The sequence below is a fragment of the Alexandromys fortis genome, unplaced genomic scaffold, assembly GCF_014885135.2.
Source record: "Alexandromys fortis isolate MF-2015 unplaced genomic scaffold, M_Fortis_MF-2015_v1.1 scaffold_185, whole genome shotgun sequence".
In the NCBI taxonomy this organism is placed as follows: domain Eukaryota; kingdom Metazoa; phylum Chordata; class Mammalia; order Rodentia; family Cricetidae; genus Alexandromys; species Alexandromys fortis.
Genome location: NW_026068094.1, coordinates 829,733 through 848,141, shown reverse-complemented (window position 1 = coordinate 848,141; position 18,409 = coordinate 829,733). Strand labels below are relative to the sequence as shown.

General features: G+C 41.8%; 1 pseudogene; it reads right to left on the bottom strand.

The window, feature by feature from the left end:
* Window positions 1-16,552: 16,552 nt before the first annotated feature.
* LOC126489129 (pyruvate kinase PKM-like) lies at window positions 16,553-18,208 on the bottom strand (annotated as a pseudogene).
* Window positions 18,209-18,409: the final 201 nt, after the last annotated feature.

The window sequence follows — 18,409 nt, the reverse complement described above, 5'->3', positions numbered from 1 at the left end:
TATGGCATAGTGCACAAGTGTCTGTCTTTGAAAGTAAGCTGCCCAGGATCCATTTAGGTCTGAGCCAAAAAAGATTCTGTCTTGATTCTAAGCTGCTTTTTAAGTTGTAGCTATATAGTCAGATTGTAGGTTGATTTTAGTTTAATAATTTAATAGTTTAATTTAGATAATGACCCATTATCTTGACCATTCATTTATTTGTAGAAAGCAATTTCTTGTTTTGAACTGCTCAGAGTCAGGAAACAATGTGTAATTATTTAACTCTTCTGTTATACATCATTTTGTTGTTTGTTGTTGGGTAGGTCCCTTTTCTTTGTTAAATTGAGAAACACTTTGGAGTCCATGATCAAGTTCATGAGTCCAGTGTGGTGACTCCAATTTCAGTGTAATTTAATAAGATTTATGGCTTTGAACAAGGAGTCATTGAATCATTGACGTTTATGCACACCAGCGTGAACTGCAGAGACCAATTGGCTTATAAACTCCCTTTCTTTGATAAAAACTTCAAAGCTCAGGCTAGAACTGTGACATTTATGGCACTATGGGACTCTTTGGATCTGGATCTGTTGACTTTGGTGATCTCATTCCACAAATTGTTTATGGAAGATGGACTAATGGAGACTCATCATCATTGTTGGATTTCAAGAACTATGTTGAATTGAGATGGGAGAGTCAAACATATCATACCTATCATGCTTCTGAATTTAGCTTCTGGTGATATTTCCCAGCACACTTATTATCTGCGTTAAATAATTTTATGACTGATATAACCAAATAAACTGAAAGAAAAGTTTATTTTGGCTTACAGTTTGAGGAGATATAGTCCACCATGACCAGGAAGACATAGCAGAAGGAGAATAGGGCATTTGGTCACATTGTGTTAATAGACAGGAAGGAGAGAGAAGGAGAGATAGATGGATAGATAGATAGATGATAGATAGATAGATAGATAGATAGATAGATAGGAATGTTGATACTCAGCAATGTTGCTACTCAGCTTGTTTTTTTTCCTCTTTGCATTTTATTCAGTATAGGAAGGACCTCAGCCCACAGGATGATGCTCTCCACCTTCAGAGTAGATTTTCCCTCCTCAGTTAAATCTCTCCGGAAAGTCGTCATTGGCACATTCTGACGCATGCCTCCTAAGTTGTTTTGACTCCAGTCATCTTGTCAAAGATAAACAATTACAGCCTTAGACAACAGCACTGTATGCCAAATTTGCTTAATAGTAATGGTTGCCATATATATATGAAGTTTCTAAACACCTGGTTCTGTATTAATCACTCTGAAATCTTTTGATTGCTATTTCTTAGGTGACCATGAGCCCTTTATCATACAACTAAAACTTTAATTGAGAAAATTTATCATGTCATACACATACTATCCATTAAGTATGTGATTTCATTAAGTACTTCACTACATACAATGAAAATTTCTCTGTGATCTCAGTCAGCGAAATAAACTACATACACAATGACATGGGAAGAGCACAGCTGTTTCAAGAGTAAATCTCAAGGCCTTGTTGAGATTTTCCAGCCAATAATCCCAATGAGCATGTTCCTGGTAGTGTGGTCAAATAATGGCTTTTGGAGGGACACATTTCTTTTGCAGTTCTCTGTGGAGATTTTTGTACTAGTGTGATAATTTTAATTTCCTTCAGGCCAAACTGCTACCATGGCTGGTAGATGAACAAAGAAATGCTAACTAAACTTGAAGCTATCAGCTCCACTTTTATGGTCAAGAATGCATAATAGGTTCTTAGATATTTATTGATGGATCCTTTATTTTTCCCATTAGTATATGCTCTCAAAGTATTTGCAACAGAATACACACACCTTCAATTTTCTGTAAAACTTCAGGGGTTTGACAGTCCCAGCTCCCTCTTTTTTATTTTTATTTTTGCCACTGTCTCTGCTGGTAAATTTCTCCCTGGAAAACAAAGGGCCAGAGGCCCTTCTACCCTGAGTCACAAAACTCAGGTTCAAGTCAACACTTTCCAGTGTCCGGTGGGAAGCCTCAAAGCTAGCATCAGAGAAGAGAGGGTGGATAAAGCAAAATTAATGACATTAACCAAGATTATATTCTGTGAAAGCTGTACTTTCCATGACAATGTGGTATGATCTGTAAAATCCCAATCTCCTGGGACTGGCTGATGTTGGTCCAAACAGATCAGGCAGGAACACAGTGGGTAGAGAGTCAGAGGTGTGTTTACTTCAAAATAGGGAAGAATGAAAAAATATAAGGAGAAATAGTGGTCTTGGGGGGTTAAATTGTGATGTGGGATTCCCCTCTGTATACAGTGAATATCACTGGTTAATAAAGGAACTGCTTTGGGCCTATAGCAGAGCTATAGGGGAACAGAGCTAGGTTGGGAAAACTAAACAGAATGCTGGGATAAAGAAGGGCAGAGTCAGAGACAAGTTATGTAGCCCTGCCAGAGACTGATTTAGCCAGTAAGCCACAGCCATATGACAATACACAGATTAATAGAAATGGCTTAAATTAATATGTAAGATTTAGCCAATAGGAAGCTAAAACTAAGGGTCAAGAAGCGATTTAATTAATACAGCTCCTGTGTGATTATTTTCAGGGCTAAGTGGTTGGGAACCAACAAGCGGCTCTCTCCTCCTACAAGATTGCAGGCTCAGCTCTGCTCCTTTGAGCACGTAACTTATAATCAAGGTTGCTTGATTCCTCATAGGAAAAATGAAAGAAATTAGAGGGGCATAAAGTACAGTCCTGCTCTGACACTCAAGAGTTCTCTGCATTAGGAAACATCTCCGATTCATTCCTTGCACCCCACCCCCTCTCACTCTATGCCACATATGCCTTGATACTCATTCAGAGGTCGGAGGATAACCTTCTGTTCTGCTATCTTTTTTGAGAAAGTGTCTCTTGTGGTTTGTGTCTGTGTAAACCAGGCTCACTACACCATGGGCTTCCAGTTACTCTGATACCAAAACCACAGAAAGACTCAACCAAGAAAGAGAATAACAGACCAATCTCACTCATGAACATAGATGCAAAAATACTTAATAAAATACTGGCAAACTGAATCCAGGAACACATCAAAAAAAATCATCTACCATGATCAAGTTGGCTTTATCCCAGAGATGTAGGGCTGGTTCAACATATTGAAATCTATCAATGTATTCCACCATATAAATAAACTAAAAGAAAAAACTATATGATCATTTCATTAGATGCTGAAAAAGCCTTTGACAAAATCCAATACCCCTTCACGTTAAATGTCTTGGAGATATCAAGGCACAAGAAACATATCTAAATGTAATAAAAGCAATATACAGCAAGCAGACAGCCGAAATAAAATTAAATGGAGAGAAACTCAAAGCAATTCCACTAAAATCAGGAACAAGGCAAGGTTGTCCACTCTCTCCATTCCCTTCAACATAGTTCTTGAAATTTTAACAATAGCAATAAGATAACAAAAGGAGATCAAGGGGATTCAAATGGGAAAGGAAGAAGTCAAACTATTCTTATTTGCAGATGATATGATAGTATATATAAGTGACCCCAAAAAACTTTACCAGAGAACTGCTACAGCTGATAAATACCTTCAGTGATGTGGCAGGATACAAGATCCACTCAAAAAAATCAGTAACCCTCCTATATACAAATGATAAAGAAGCTGAGAGGGAAATCAGAGAAACTTCACCTTTTATGATAGCCACAAATTAACATGACGTATGTTGGGGTAACACTAACTAAAGAAGTGAAACACCTATTTGACAAGAACTTTAATTCTTGGAAGAAAGAAATTGGAGAAGATACCAGAAAATGGAAAGATCTCCCATGGCCTTGGTTGAATAGGATCAACATAGTAAAATGGCAATCCTACCAAAAGCAACCTATAGATTCACTGCAACTCCCATCAAAATCCCAGAAAAATTCTTCACAGACCTTGAAAGAACAATAATCAACTTGACATGGAAAAAAAAAAAACCTAGAATAGCCAAAACAATCTTGCACAATAAAGAAACTTTCGAAGGCATCACCATCCCTGACATTGAGAGCTATTACAGAGCTACAGTCATGAAAACAACTTGGTATTGGAATATAAACAGAGACGTTGACCAGTGGAATCAAATCGAAGATCTGGATATTAATCCACACATCTATGAACAACTAATTTTTGACAAAGAAGTTAAAATTATACAATGCAAAAAAGAAAGTATCTTCAACAAATGGTGCTGGTATAACTAAATGTCAACAAATAGAAGAATGAAAATAGATCTATATCTATCGCTATGCACAAAACTCAAGTTCAAATGGATTAAAGACCTCAATATAAATCTGACCACACTGAACCTGACAGTAGAGAAAGTGAGAAGTAGTCTTCAATGCATGGGCACAGGAGACCACTTCCTAAATAAAACCCCAGTAGCACAGACACTAAGAGCAACAACATATAAATGGAATCTCCTGCAACTGAGAAACTTCTGTAGAGCAAAGGACACAGTCAGTAAGACAGAAAGGCAGCCTACTGAATGGGAAAATATCTTCACCAACCCCACATCAGATAAAGTACTGATCTCCAAAATATATAAAGAACTGATGAAATTAGACATAAACATTTTAAATAACCGAGTTAAAAGTGGGAAATGAAACTAAACAGAAAATTGTTGAAATAGGGAGCGGTGGGGCTACGTCCCCAACACCCCGGCCGCTTGGCTAGCTCATGCCCGAAATAACAACACACAAACTGTATTCATTTAAGAACTGCTTGGCCCCATGAACTCTAGCCCTTACAGGCTAATTCTCGCACCTGGACTAGCCCATTTCTAATGATGCGTGTAAGCACCCCAAGGTGCGCTTACTGAGAAGATTCTAGCCTAAGTCCATCGTGGGTTGCAGCTGCCTGGGAGAGCAGAGCATGGCGGCTGTCCGGTCCCTCTGGAAGCAGGGCAGAGTCTGACCTCACTTCCTCTTCCGCCCAGCATCCTATTCTGTTTACTCCTCCCACCAATGCTTTAACCTATCAGGGCCAAGCAGTTTCTTTATTGCTCAGCCAATGAAATCAACAGATTGATATGACACTCCCACATCACTTCCCCTTTTTCTGTTTAAACAGGCTAGAATCTTCTCGGTAAAAGCACCTTGGGGTGCTTACACACATCGTTAGAAATGGGCTAGTCCAGGTGCGAGAATTAGCCTGTAAGGGCTAGCGTTCATGGGCCAAGCAGTTCTTAAATGAATACAGTTTGTGTGTTGTTATTTCGGGCATGAGCTAGCCAAGTGGCCGGGGTGTTGGGGACGCAGCCCCGCCGCTTCCATATTTCAACAGAAAATCCTCAACAGAAGAATCTTAAATGGCCAAAAGATACTTAAGAACATGTTCAACATCCTTAGCTATCAGAGAAATGCAAATCAAAATAACTCTGAGATACCATCTTATGCCTGTCAGAATGGCTAAGATTAAAAACACCAATGTTAGCTTAAGCTGGAGAGGATGTGGAATAAGGGGAACATTCATCCACTGCTAGTGGGAATGCCAACTTGTACAACCACTTTGGAAATCAGTATGGTGGTTTCTTAGAAAATTGGGAATCAACCTATCTGAGGATTCAGCAATACCACTCTTGGGCATATACCCAAAAGATGTTCAATCATACTACAAAAGCATTTGTTCAGTTATGTTTGTAGAAGCATTATTTGTAATAGCCAGAACCTGAAAACAACCTAGATGCACCTCAACTGAAGAATGGATAAAGAAAATGTGGCACATTTACACATTATAATACTACTCAGTAGTAAAAAAAAAATGACATTTTGAATTTTTCATGCAAATGGATAGAATTAGAAAGCACTATCCTGAGTGAGGTAACCCAGACCCAAAAAGATGAATATGGTATGTACTCACTCACAAGTGAATACTAGCTATAAACAAAGGACATTGAGCCTATAATTCATGATCCTAGAGAAGTTAAGTAATAAGGTGAATAGAAAGAAGAACATATATAGATCCCCCTGGAAAGTTGGAAACAGACAAGTTTGCCTGACAAAATTTGGACCATGGGGTTGCAGGGAGAACAGAGGGTAGAAGAAGAGAAAGGGAGTAGGGGAGGGTTGACGAGAACTTGAGGGAATGGCATAGTTGAGATGAAGGAAGGACAGAGATGAGAGCAAGAAAAGAGAGATCTTGATTGAGGGAGCTATTATTTGGTTAGCAGAAACCTGCTATAGAGAAATTTCCAGGAATCCACACGGATGACCCTGGAGAAGGCTTTAAACAATAGAGGAGAGGGTGCTTGATCTTGATTTGCTCTTTAGCCAGACTGATGAACATCTTAAATATTACCATAGAACCTGCATCCAGCAACTGATGGAAACAGAGGCAGAGACCCACATTGGAGCACTGGACTGAGCTCCCAAAGTCCAGTTGAAGAGTGGAATACAATGAGAATGTGAGTGAAGAGGTCAATACCATGATGGGTTCACCCACTGAAACAGTTTGCCTGAGCTAATAGAAGCTCACTAACTCCAGGCAGACTGGGAAAGAGCAAGTATAGGACCAAACTATTTTGTCTGAATGTGGTTGACAGCTGAATTGCTGGGGCAGACTGAGGGGCCACTGGTAGTAGCACCAGGATTTATCCCTACTGCATGTACTGGCTTTTTGAGATCCTATTCTCTTTTGATATATACCTTGCTCAGCCTAGAAATAATGAGGGCCTTGGACCTTCCACAAAGCAATGTGTCTTACCATTTTTTAGGATTGGAAGGGATGGGATGGGAGGGTGTGTGGAGGGAATGGGAAGAGGGGAGGGAGTAGGAACTTGAATTGGTATTTTTTTTAAATCTAACAAATTTAAAAAAGGAATGAAATAAAAGAGAAAAAAGATTTTGACCTGGATATCCAGGGTAGGAAGCAATGTCAGACCTCAATTCAGGACTGTCTAACATAAAACTTGTGCTTTAACTCTTCTTACATATTGTGGTTCCTATGCTAGCGAATTACCATATGTTTTGTGTGTGTGTATACATTTCTTGATATATATTTGTATATTTATATGTGTATATATGTATATGTGTATGTATGTATGTTTATGTGTGTGCATGTGTGTCTATATGTATGTAAATGTGTCTATATGTGTATACATGTGTATATATGGTGTGTATATGAATGTTTGTGCATATATGTGCATGTGTGTATATGTATATGTACATATGTGCATGTGTGGCATATTTGTACATGTGTGTATGCTCAATGTGGAAATGTGTGTCGTGATTCTCCACTTTATTTTCTCAGAGAGGATCTCTTACCACAATTAGAACGCAGTGTTTTGTCTAGACTGAGTGGCCAGTGAGACCTCAGGATCTACTTCTCTCTGTTCCTGACAAGTTCTGGGGTTTCAGATCCCATGTCCATACAATTTTTATGTAGGTGCTGTGGGAACTTGGGCAGGTCCTCATGTTTGCAAGCAAATAATTTATTGTATGAATCATCTCTTTAGACCAATATTCTTCTTCATTTGCAAAAATTAAAAAGTATATGTGCATATGTATGAATACATATGCATGTGTGTGCAAGAATGACTTCATTATACTTGTGAGCCAAAATAAGCCCACTACTTATTTTTATAAATGAAGTTTTATTGAAACACAGTCACACTCATCTGATTGCATATTGCCTGTGGCTCTATGACACTTCGGGGCTAGAACAACACAGTCAAAAAGGTTTTAGGGCTCAAAAAACTGATAACATTTGCCATCTGACACTTCATAGAAAGCTTGGTAACCCCATGGTAGCTTTGCAATGAGCAGTTTCAGTTTCAAGTCCAGACTCTCACCTTTTCCTACTGTGCCAGTGGCAGTTCCCCTGATCCATCAGCTTCTGAGAAGCTGGAGCCTGAAGACTGATCAGAAAAGTGAAGGGGAATGGCCGGCAGAGTTCCTGAACAGGATGCGTCCTCTCACAGGACTCTGCAGCCAGCCTCCTCACACTGCTGTCTGTTTCTCGAAAGAAGGCTGTTGGGCAGCTCCTGGTCCTGGGTGGTTTGCAGTTCTAAAGGACAAACCTGTCCTGTCCTAGGCTCTCCACTCTCCAGGAGGTCCAGGCCCCACCACAACAGTAATATTACCAGACCAGTGTGACCTGACCAGACAGCCGCCCCACCCTGGGCTGTGCAGGAATCTAGCTTCTCCACATCGAGCAGCTTTATAATCCTTGAGCCACACTGAAGCTTGGCCCCTGTTTTCCTTGATTCCTTGCCAAGCCTATTACATGCCTGAGCTGTAAAAGACTTGAAGAATTACGATTTCCATTTGACTTCAGAGGCCATTGAGTCTAATTTGTGCTGGCTTTGAAATACAGTGATTGCTGTTTTTATTATTTGGGTTTGAGGGCTCTTTCAAGTCCTGTCTTTTTTTTCTCCTTTACTTTTGCTTGTTTTACCTTAGCCCCCCCTCCACTTCCAGAATTAGGGTGGGGAAGGAAGGAGAAGAATAAAATGTGAAAAAAAATAATCCTCAAATCCAGAAACTCAGCCACCACCATCGAACCCCACCTCTCAAGCAGACAGTTAGCTCCCACACTCTATTTCATTAAATGAAGGGCACATTGCAAGGCAAAACATGATAATGAGGTTTCAACTAATAGGAACACATGGACTGTTTTTTTTTTTTTTTTTTTTTTTTTTTTTTTTTTTTTTTTTTTTTTTTTTTTTTTTTTTACCATTAGTTTAAGTTCCCAAACTTGTTGGGGAGGGGAATGGGGTACTGGTTTATTAGACTCCATTACCCACATGGGAATACATGGATGATCCCAGCACCTTCCTCAGCCTCCTACTTCTACTCCCATCCTTTACCCTGTCAGACTTCCCTACGGAAGACTCCTCTGCCACAAGAATGAATGGGGGTGAGTGGGATCAAAAACTCCCCTTGCAAGGGAAAAGGAGCTGTTACTCAAGCCCTAGGATCTCTTTTGTCTTTTGCTCCTTATTTCTTGACATTATTGTACACTCCCTTTTGACCAGGAATGGGTTCTGACACCTTAGTTTCCTTGCCTTTTCCTCACACTTTTCTGGCCATTTTCTGATTGATTGAAAGTGTCACCCCAGCCCCTGGCACCCACCCTTGGAGCAGGAATGGAGCAGGAAGCTCCATTTCAAGCACACTCCCCCTGGGAGTTGCCTTGGTCTGGGATCCACCGCTGGGAAAACCCACCAAGCACTGATCCCTCCCCAAGGGAGGTTAGGACCACTCCCACAGGGTATTTAGGCTGCCACCCAGAAAAGGAACATGTGGTCGCCAGGTCTTGCGTGGTCTTTTTTGCTCTCTCTCTCTTGTCATGCTTTCCTGGTGCCACCTGGGAGTGCCGCATTAAATGTGGGCATCTTTTATTCGGTCTAATTTGGTCTGATTGGAATTATCTGCATCAATGGAGAGGCTCGTCTTAAGAATTATTCCTAATACACTCCTCCATCTAAGTAATCTGTCAGTCTTTTGACATGTTTGTGTGGGTGTGTCATTGTGTGTGTGGAGGCCAGAGGGCAACACAAGGTGTCTTCTTTAGTTGCTCTCTACCTTATATTTGGAGCCTAAGTTTCTTACTGAACTTAGAGCTCATGCACTTACTGGAGCTGTTCCTGTTCTCTGGGGCTAGCATAGGAGATGTGCTGCTATACCTGATTTTATGTGACTCTTGGTGATCTGAACTCAGACCCTCTGCTCATAGGATGTGGTGGTTTGAAAAAGAATGGCTCCCACAGACTCATATTAGAATGCTTAGGGAGTGGCATTAGGAGGTATGACCTTGTTGGAGTAGATGTGGCCTTGTTGGAGTACAGGTGCCTGGGATGAACAAGCAGGCTGTCCTCCTACAAATTGACACCCACATCGCTGCTAAATCCACTTAAAACCTGAGAGAGTTTGAAAAGGAATTCTAGACACAAAATACAGAGTTTAACATAGATTCTTGCTGTTTGCTGGTGGCATGCCACAGCTCCTCTAAGACAGATTTTCCTGACTCAGCCATAGCAGAAAAAAACGGCAGTTTTGAAATATTGGCTTTCTCAGCTGCGCTGACAGTTTGACCTCTGGCTCCGGAGACAGAGCATTTGAATAAGGTTTGTGAGCAAAATGCTATGGCTTGCTTGGTGACAAAGTGAACTGTCTGAGTACCTGAAAGTGGGGCACATGGCTCAGAGGCACAAGTGGCTCTTCCATGCTGGGCTGGGTGAGTGGAGTAAGGACTGATTTATTGTATTTTACCTAGTAATGGTGCAGCTTGAAGTTTAAGAAGCCCTCACCATTTTAAGAAGTGCTCCTGGAGAGTAATAATTATTGATATGCAATAAAGACAAATCCAGATGAGTCACAGTGTTAGATAAATGTATATAGACTTGGGAGAAAGAAGAAAGAGAGTATAAAAAGTTAAAAAAGAAGTAAATCATTAAAAAAGTCTTTAAAGAGATAAGTACAGATAGTCATAGATTAAAAGGAGTAAAGAAAAACAAGCCATGAAAAGAGAAAATTCACAGAGAATATGGATTATGTATATTATTGTATTATTTTTTATTTTTTGACTGTGAATGAGCTAAGTACAGAGAGGCATTCCATTGTATGGGCTGCTCAGCTAAACCAGCATAAATGTTCTAAAGGTATCTTGATCCTGAAACTTGAGACTAAGGATATGTTGCTTTGGAAAGGAGACTTTTATTTTATTTTCACTGACTATGAGAACTTGTGGATAGCTTCCAGACCAATATGGTATGATGGAACAAGACCCCCTTAAAGGTTGCTGTAAATACCCCCTCAAAGTAAACACTTAGCTCAATAAACAACAGGAAGAAGTTTGGACAGAACTATGCCCATATTCCTAAATATTATTTGTAAATGTTTCTTTACATTTAAAGGGGAATATGCTATAGAGATGGATACTTTGCATCGGTATAGATCTTGCTTCATTGATGCAAGTTTAGGGTTAATTTTGTTTTATGTATATGTATTTTTGGTCTTGGTTGGGGTGTTGTGTTTGTGTAGCTCATTTGGAAGTGTAGTGTATGATTGTGAAATACAGGATGATAGATGCTCATCTATAATGGTTAAGCTTGTGGTCATGTTGGTTGGGTTTTCTAGATGTATAGAGATATATTTCATTTAGGTATTCTTCAAATCTTTCAGAGACCATCAGAATATGCTACTTAAAATGTTTAAGAACTTAAGATTTTTCATGACAGTGTGACACATCTGCTCTTGGCCACACCAAACATGGGTATTGAAGAGACTCCTTATGGAGTTGGTTAGCCATTTGGGCAAGAAACTGCTCTTGCCTGTACTGCTTCATGGTATGCTATAAAAACTGGACATCTATAACCCACAGAGAAATTACTGCTGAATTTGCCTGAAGGTGAGATGGTCCTTTGGGGTTCCCGCTTCATGAAAGAGTCTGCAAGACATTCTGCAGGATACAGAAGAAAGTGACTGGCCAGCTGCCAATATAGGTAGAACTGTCTTTGAAATTTTCTGCTTCGTGGAAAGGTCTGCTGGATACTATGCACCAGTAGGCTAAAGATGGATGCCATAATGGTACAGAAGAACTTTGGCTGACTGTCTAGGCAGCAAGATGTTTCTCAATTCTAGAATTTTGGAAGTTGCTTACAATGCACTTCCTGTTAACTTAAGTAACATTACATCCTTCTGGAGTCTTTGATAGAGTTGAAGAATTTATAGTTATAGTTATAGTTTTCCTTAGTTATGATAAAAGATAAAGTATATATAAATATTGTTACTGCAATTTTTGCTTGATATTTGTTTTGTTATATGCAATTTTACTATGTTAAAATTAAAACCTTCCTTTTTATTTAAACAGAAAAGGTGAGGTGATGTGGGAGTCCCCTCTGTGTGCTGTGATTACAATTAATGAATAAAGAAACTGCCTTGGCCTATTGCTAGGGCAGAACTTAGGTAGGTGGAGAAAACTGAACTGAATGCTGGGAGGAAGAAGGCACTGTGAGGTAGACTCTATGGAGAGTCTGCCAGAGTCAGACTTGCCGGAAATTTGCTGGTAGGCCACGACCTAGTGGTGATATACAGACTAATAGATTTGGGTTAAATTAAGATGTAAGAATTAGTCAATAAGAAACTAGAGCTAATGGACCAAGCAGTGATTTAATTAATATAGTTTCTGTGTGGTTATTTTGGGGCTAGCTGGGTGGCTAGGATGAGTAAGTGGGCCCTCCTCCTACAATGTGCCTGCACAGATAAGAATTATGGGCTAATGTTAGTTATAAAAGTTAATAAGAAACATAAGCTAATAGTCCAACCAGTTCATAATTAATATAGACCTCTGTGTCTTCTTTGGGACAGAATGACTGCAGGACCAGGTGGGATAAAAACCTCAGTCAACAAAACCCCATCCTGTGGCAGATTGTAGCATTGTTCATAAGTACTTTATACCCATACTAAGTGGCTGAGTTCTGTGGTGCCCTGGAAGTTGAGTCAGTAGAAGAGAGAGGAATGTACACACTTATATTTATGTGTATCTGTGTATGGGGACAATTAGGTTCCACTGCCCAACTCTTGGGAATTTTGGACTAGGCCATTTCTAGTTAAGTTTAGGAGAAGGGGCTCAGCCAGACATGCAGACACAGAGGCTCCTCACTGATTTAATTTTCTGCAAGTCTCCTTTAGGCACAAATAATTCTTGTCTTAGAGTGTTTTATTTTAAAATGCATTTATCTAAGTTAAAGTGAACACACCAATGGATGGGGAAAGAAGTGGGCAGCAGCAGGCAGGAGGAGTATGGGCCTGCAGCAGCTGTCTTCTACATCTGCCTGCAGATGGTTCTGAAAATCAGCCCTCCAGCTGGCCTCCTCTAGACTTTGAAAGAAAATTAAAGCAGATGCGTGTCATTTTGTGGTCTGTGTCTCTTTAATAGTTCCCATTTCTTTTAAAGATAAGTGGAAAACATCCTGAACTGACAGATAAGAATTTTCTCCTGGAAATCCAATACACAAACAGATGCTGGCTGGAGCCTGGGAAAGACAGAACAAAGGAAACTTTTTAAAACATTTGCAACAAGTGCTGCTGACAAGATTGGAAGAAGGCTAGATAGAAAAGCAGCCCCCTGCTTCCGCAATCCTTTCCCTTTTCATTACAGAAAAATGTGTAGTCAGCCGTGTTGCTGTCTTAAGATTTGACTTTGGGTCTTTGTTTGAAAAACAACAATAGCAAAAAAAGAGGTGTAGCATGGGGCTGCAGATGTGGCTCAGTTGGTAGAGTGCTTGCTTAGTATCTATGAAATACTGGGTTTGAATCTCAGCACAGCAGGCATGATGGCGCTGTCTGAAGTTCCAGCCCTGGAGAGTTGGAGGCAGGAGGACATCAGAATTTCAAAGTCATCCTCAGCTATGTAGTGAGGGTGACTATGGCCTCAACAACAAGAGGGCAGAGAGGAGAGAGAGAGAGAGAGAGAGAGAGAGAGAGAGAGAGAGAGAGAGAGAGAGAGAGAGAGAGAGAGAGAGAAATGAAAAGGAGGAGGAGGGAGGAGAGGGAGGAGAAAGGGATGGAGGTTGTATTCACTCTGTAGTAATGGGCCATAAAGTTACAAGCAGGCAAATCTCACAGTAGCAATTTAGGTTGAAATAAAGAGAGACGGGTACAAGATCACATTTAAAACAAATGAAACTGTAAAAGTAAAGGATAAATGAAATACATAGAAAGTGAACATGTAAGGAGGGCGCTTAATGAGAGGAACAAAAGCAGATGGAGTGAGGATGTAAGGTAAAAAACAAGTCTTCAGAAAAACATGGATCACTTTCTACCAATTCAACCATGTTCAGAAGTATCTGTCTTTAATTTGTGTTATAATAGTTCAAGTGTGCTTTCTCTTTTATCACTAAGAGAACTTTTAATGCATAGAGTCTTTTGCAGTGACTGAAAGATTATACAATGATACAAGGTTCACCTTCATGTTGGTAGCCATTCTAAGACAATATATTAATCCCCATATCCAGAAATGTTTAAAGAAAAGAAATTGAGTAAGACATGTAAGAATTATATTAAAAAATAAAAATCAATAAATATCTATTTTTATACATTGAAAAAAAAAGAGTATTGTCACCTCCACTGCTGTGGTGGAGTATGGTGCTGTGTGCCCACCATGGGGGTTCAAAGAGGCTCTTAGCAAATTACCATGTGTGTACAATCCTGTGGCCACCTGGATCTTTGGTTAATAAGCCTGTGTCATGGTCTTTAATCGCTTTCTGGACCTGAAATAAATGTTTCAATTACTCTTCTGGTAGTTACCTCCCACCCTCACTCCACAGTGTGTGCCCTTCAATTACCCTGTCTCCATGTGTTACTCAGCAGATGAGAAATTCTGTGCCTTTTCCATGCTGCATAGAAGGAAAATTCCCCAGAGCCAAGTTCAGTGGTTCTCAGGCACAACACGAGAGCTGTCTGCATGATGGGAGGATGAGCCACTTAGAACTGGTCGTGATTTAAGTGATACTAGACTCCAGCCTGGCTCTGCCACTAATGTCCCAGGCTTCCATATGTGACCTCACTTTTTAATTTCTCAGTTTTTCACTGTAACATGACTAATAAGAACCCAGAGACAGATATCGGGATCAACCTGAAGATCAGAAAAGCAAAGTAGCCAGTCAATGGCTGTTGCCTATACCTCAGTCCAAATTGGCAATCCTTCCTCCAGGAATCCTCAGATTGAAACTGACTTGAGAACTGTCTCCTCCCATCTTATATTAGTGTGTTATTTTAAAAAAAGAGGAAGTCAGGAAGGAGATGTAATAAAGGGAATGTGGACTGATTTGAGGGGAAAATGGAGTGGATATGATCATAGTTCATTGTATACATGTATGAATGTATGCAATATGTAAAGAGCTCCCTAGAAGAGGTGTCTGCACTTAGCTCCTTTATGCCTCACCTCTGTCTCTTACATCCTAAACTCTTCTTTCCCTGGCCCTCTCTCCCCTCTGGATATGAATACAAAGATTATTTCCCAGATCTCCCCCAAGTTTCATAAAAACATGACTTCAAAGTGATTGCAACTAAAGATCTCATTCCATGTCCTATGGTCATTTGAAGTTTCAGAAACTCTCCATTCCTCATGGCCTTCCTTTGTTTCATTATTTCAGTCTCACTTGATTCTCTTCAGTCTCCAGCTAACCCTGCTAACCCTACCCAGCTTCTTATTTTTCTATTTGTAAAATGCTGATTTTATTACAGTTTTCCTCTGGGAAGGTAGATGAAATTTTATTGGTACATGATGTTAAATGGTCTGAGGACCCAGATGCACCTGGACGTTTTTCTGTTATTCATCTCCATTCAATGAACTGCCTGAAGAAGGGAAGATGTGGGGAAAATGTCACTTCAAGTCAGTGTGTATTTATCATAGTGCACACTTTGGACAAACTTGGTTTGACCTGGTTGCCTCAAGTTTGACCATAGGTGACTCATATCTTTCCTCTCTGCTCTAGATTAGCTACAATATTGCCCCTTGGAAAGGTTTGTGTAATGGAACTTCATCCTCACATGGTAGTGCTATTTTTGGAGGTCCTGGAAATCTTAAGGGTAGGGTCTAGCTAGGAGAAATAGGTCACTGAGAATGTGTTCTTGGGGAAAATGTTCCTGGCCTGTTGGAGCCCACAGTTTTTAATCCATTCCACTTTGACTAAAGGTCAGAGAATTGAAACCTATTCTTGCTCCTCAAGGACAAATAACAGGATGTTTGGCCAAAGGTGTAACTACTGAATGTCTTGCTACTTAATGGCTAAAGAACATAGGGTATGGTTATTAGGTGTTTTGAGATCTTAGGAGGTAATTACACTTGCTTGTTTCTTGTATCATGGGAGGGAAGTCTTTTGCTCTTCCCTTTAGATTGGGGTATATAATGACTATGAATCATAAACATGAGGCAGATACAGAATCACTGAAAGCCCTCCAGATTCTATCTTCTGTCTCTTGTCTATTTCTTTCCTCAATCCTCACTCCCTTTTTTAGGAATGTGTGAATAAGTCAGACCAGACCCAAAAATGATGCCTGTATCTGGGACCTGAAAATGGGATAAAGTGAAAGACACCACAGGTGAAAATGAACACTCAGGCAATAATGAAGTAGAAGTGCAGTGCATAACAACGAGCAGTGGGGAGGCCAAAGCTGTAGGGGAAGCAAGTCCAGCCCGGGGCCAGAGGTTATTACCTACACAGGAACCTGGGCCCCCATGCCTTAAGCCGTACTCTTGCTGTCTTTTGACTCCAGGCCAGGGCTGGGAGTTCTTTGGGCAACTTTCTACGGGAGCAAAGTACACAGAGATGTTTCTGCCTCTTTGTGACAAAGCCAGAGGGTTTCTAATTCTGCATTCCTCTGTCTCCCCTGGCTTGGGTAGGGCCATATGATCGACAGACAGCTGGGCTCAATTCCACGGTTCAGCGGCAGTAATTTTCCCCGGTGTCCCAGCCCACCAGCGCCACACTCTGGCCCAGAGTGAGCACTACAAGCGTTGCTGGCCTAAAGGATGGAATGGGGGAGGGGATGGGACAGGGGCTAGAAGAGGGGCTCCAGAGGGTCATTAAAGCACAGGCACTACACGCAAGGTGTTGGTGAAGCCAGAGCCTGGGCGCCACGCAGTCAGCACAATGACCACATCTCCCTTCTTGAAGTAGCCTCGGGCCTTGCCAACATTCATGGCCAAATTCACACGCAGGTCTACATCCTCAGCCCAGGAGTCCTGCACTGCATCCTTACACAGCACAGGGAAGATGCCAAGCTACAAATGGGCCTGGAGAGCTGTCTGGGGATTGTGCATCACAGCAATGACGGGCGCATGCGGGCGGTACCTGGCCACCTGGTGAGCACTCCTTCCAGACTTGGTGAGCACGATAATGGCCCCAGAAGGCCTCCACAGCACCCACGGCAGCAGCTTCTGTGGGGTCGCTTGTAATAGGCACCAGATGGCCGAGTATAGCTGCAGGTGGTAGATGGCGGCCTCTGCCTCACGGGCAATCAGGTGCTGCAGGCGAACGGCCTCCAGAGGGTAGTCCCCTTTGGCGGTTTCTCCTGACAGCATGATGCAGCCTGCTCCATCTAGGACCGCATTGGCCACATCACTGCCCTCAGCACGGGTGGGGCGGGGCTTCTTGATCATGCTCGCTCTCCAGTATCTGTGTGGCGCAGATGACTGGCTTCCCAGCTCGGTTGCATTGTCCAATCATCATCTTCTGAGGCAAGAAGACCTCTGCAGGAATCTCAATGCCCAAGTCGCCACGAGCCACCATGATCCCATCACTGGCCTCCAAAATTTCATCAAACCTGCGGATGCCTTCGTGGTTCTCAATTTTGCTGATGACCTTGATGTTCTTGCCCTTCTTTCCCAGGACCTTCCTAACCTCGTGCACATCAGCCGCCTTGTGGATGAAAGACGCAAACACCATATCTACATCCTGTTTCACCCCAAACTTAAGGTCTTGGATGTCCTTTTCTGACACAGCAGGGAGGTCCACAGCGGCTCCGGGGAGGTTCACACCCTTCTTGCTGCCCAAGGAACCACTGCTCTCCACCTCTGTCGCCAGGAAGTCAGCGCCTTTCTCCTTGGATCTTGCTACCCACTTCCACCACCTTACAGATGTTCGTATAGTCCAGCCACAGGGTGTTCTCGTCACACTTTTCCATGTAGGCAGTGTCCAGGGTGATCTTCAGGGTAGCTCCCTTCTTCAGCTCCACTTCTGCAGTGCCGCTCGCCTTCGATGAGTCCAGTCTGGATCTCAGGCCCCTTTGTGTCCAGAGCCACAGCAACAGGCCGGTAAAGAATGCAATCAGAGGTGAAGCTTTCTGTGGCTGCACACACGTTCTTGATAGTTTCTGCATGATACTCATGAGTTCCATGAGAGAAATTGAGACGAGCCACGTTCATTCCTGACTTGAGCATCTCCACAGACCGGGAAGCAGGACCAATGGTACAATTAATGCCAGTGTTGTGGGCCGTGATGGGTGTGGAGTCAATGTCCAAGACGGCACATATGTTCAAAGAAGGTGTCAGCCATGGCTGCATGCAGCTGCTGGGTTTGAATGAAGGCAGTCCCTGCTTTGCTGTGTGGTTTCGTCATGGTTCCTGAGGTCGTTGGGCGTACTCCGGATCCTGCAGCGATACCCAAGGTGGATGACTGAAAGGTCAGGACGAGTTTCTGCTGTACGGCTATTTCTACTGTTTAGTGGCTGAAAAGTCCACAAGCATCATGACTGCATCTGGTGAAGAACAGTCAAATCGCACAAGAATGTCAGATGATATGACACTGCAAGACAGAACAAGCCTGTGAGTGCTCAGGTCTCTCTTCTTATAAGCCACTCATCCCATTGTTAGGAGGCCGTTCTTGTGACCTCATCCAACCCCAACTTCTCCCAAAGGCTACACCTCCAAATGCCATCAACA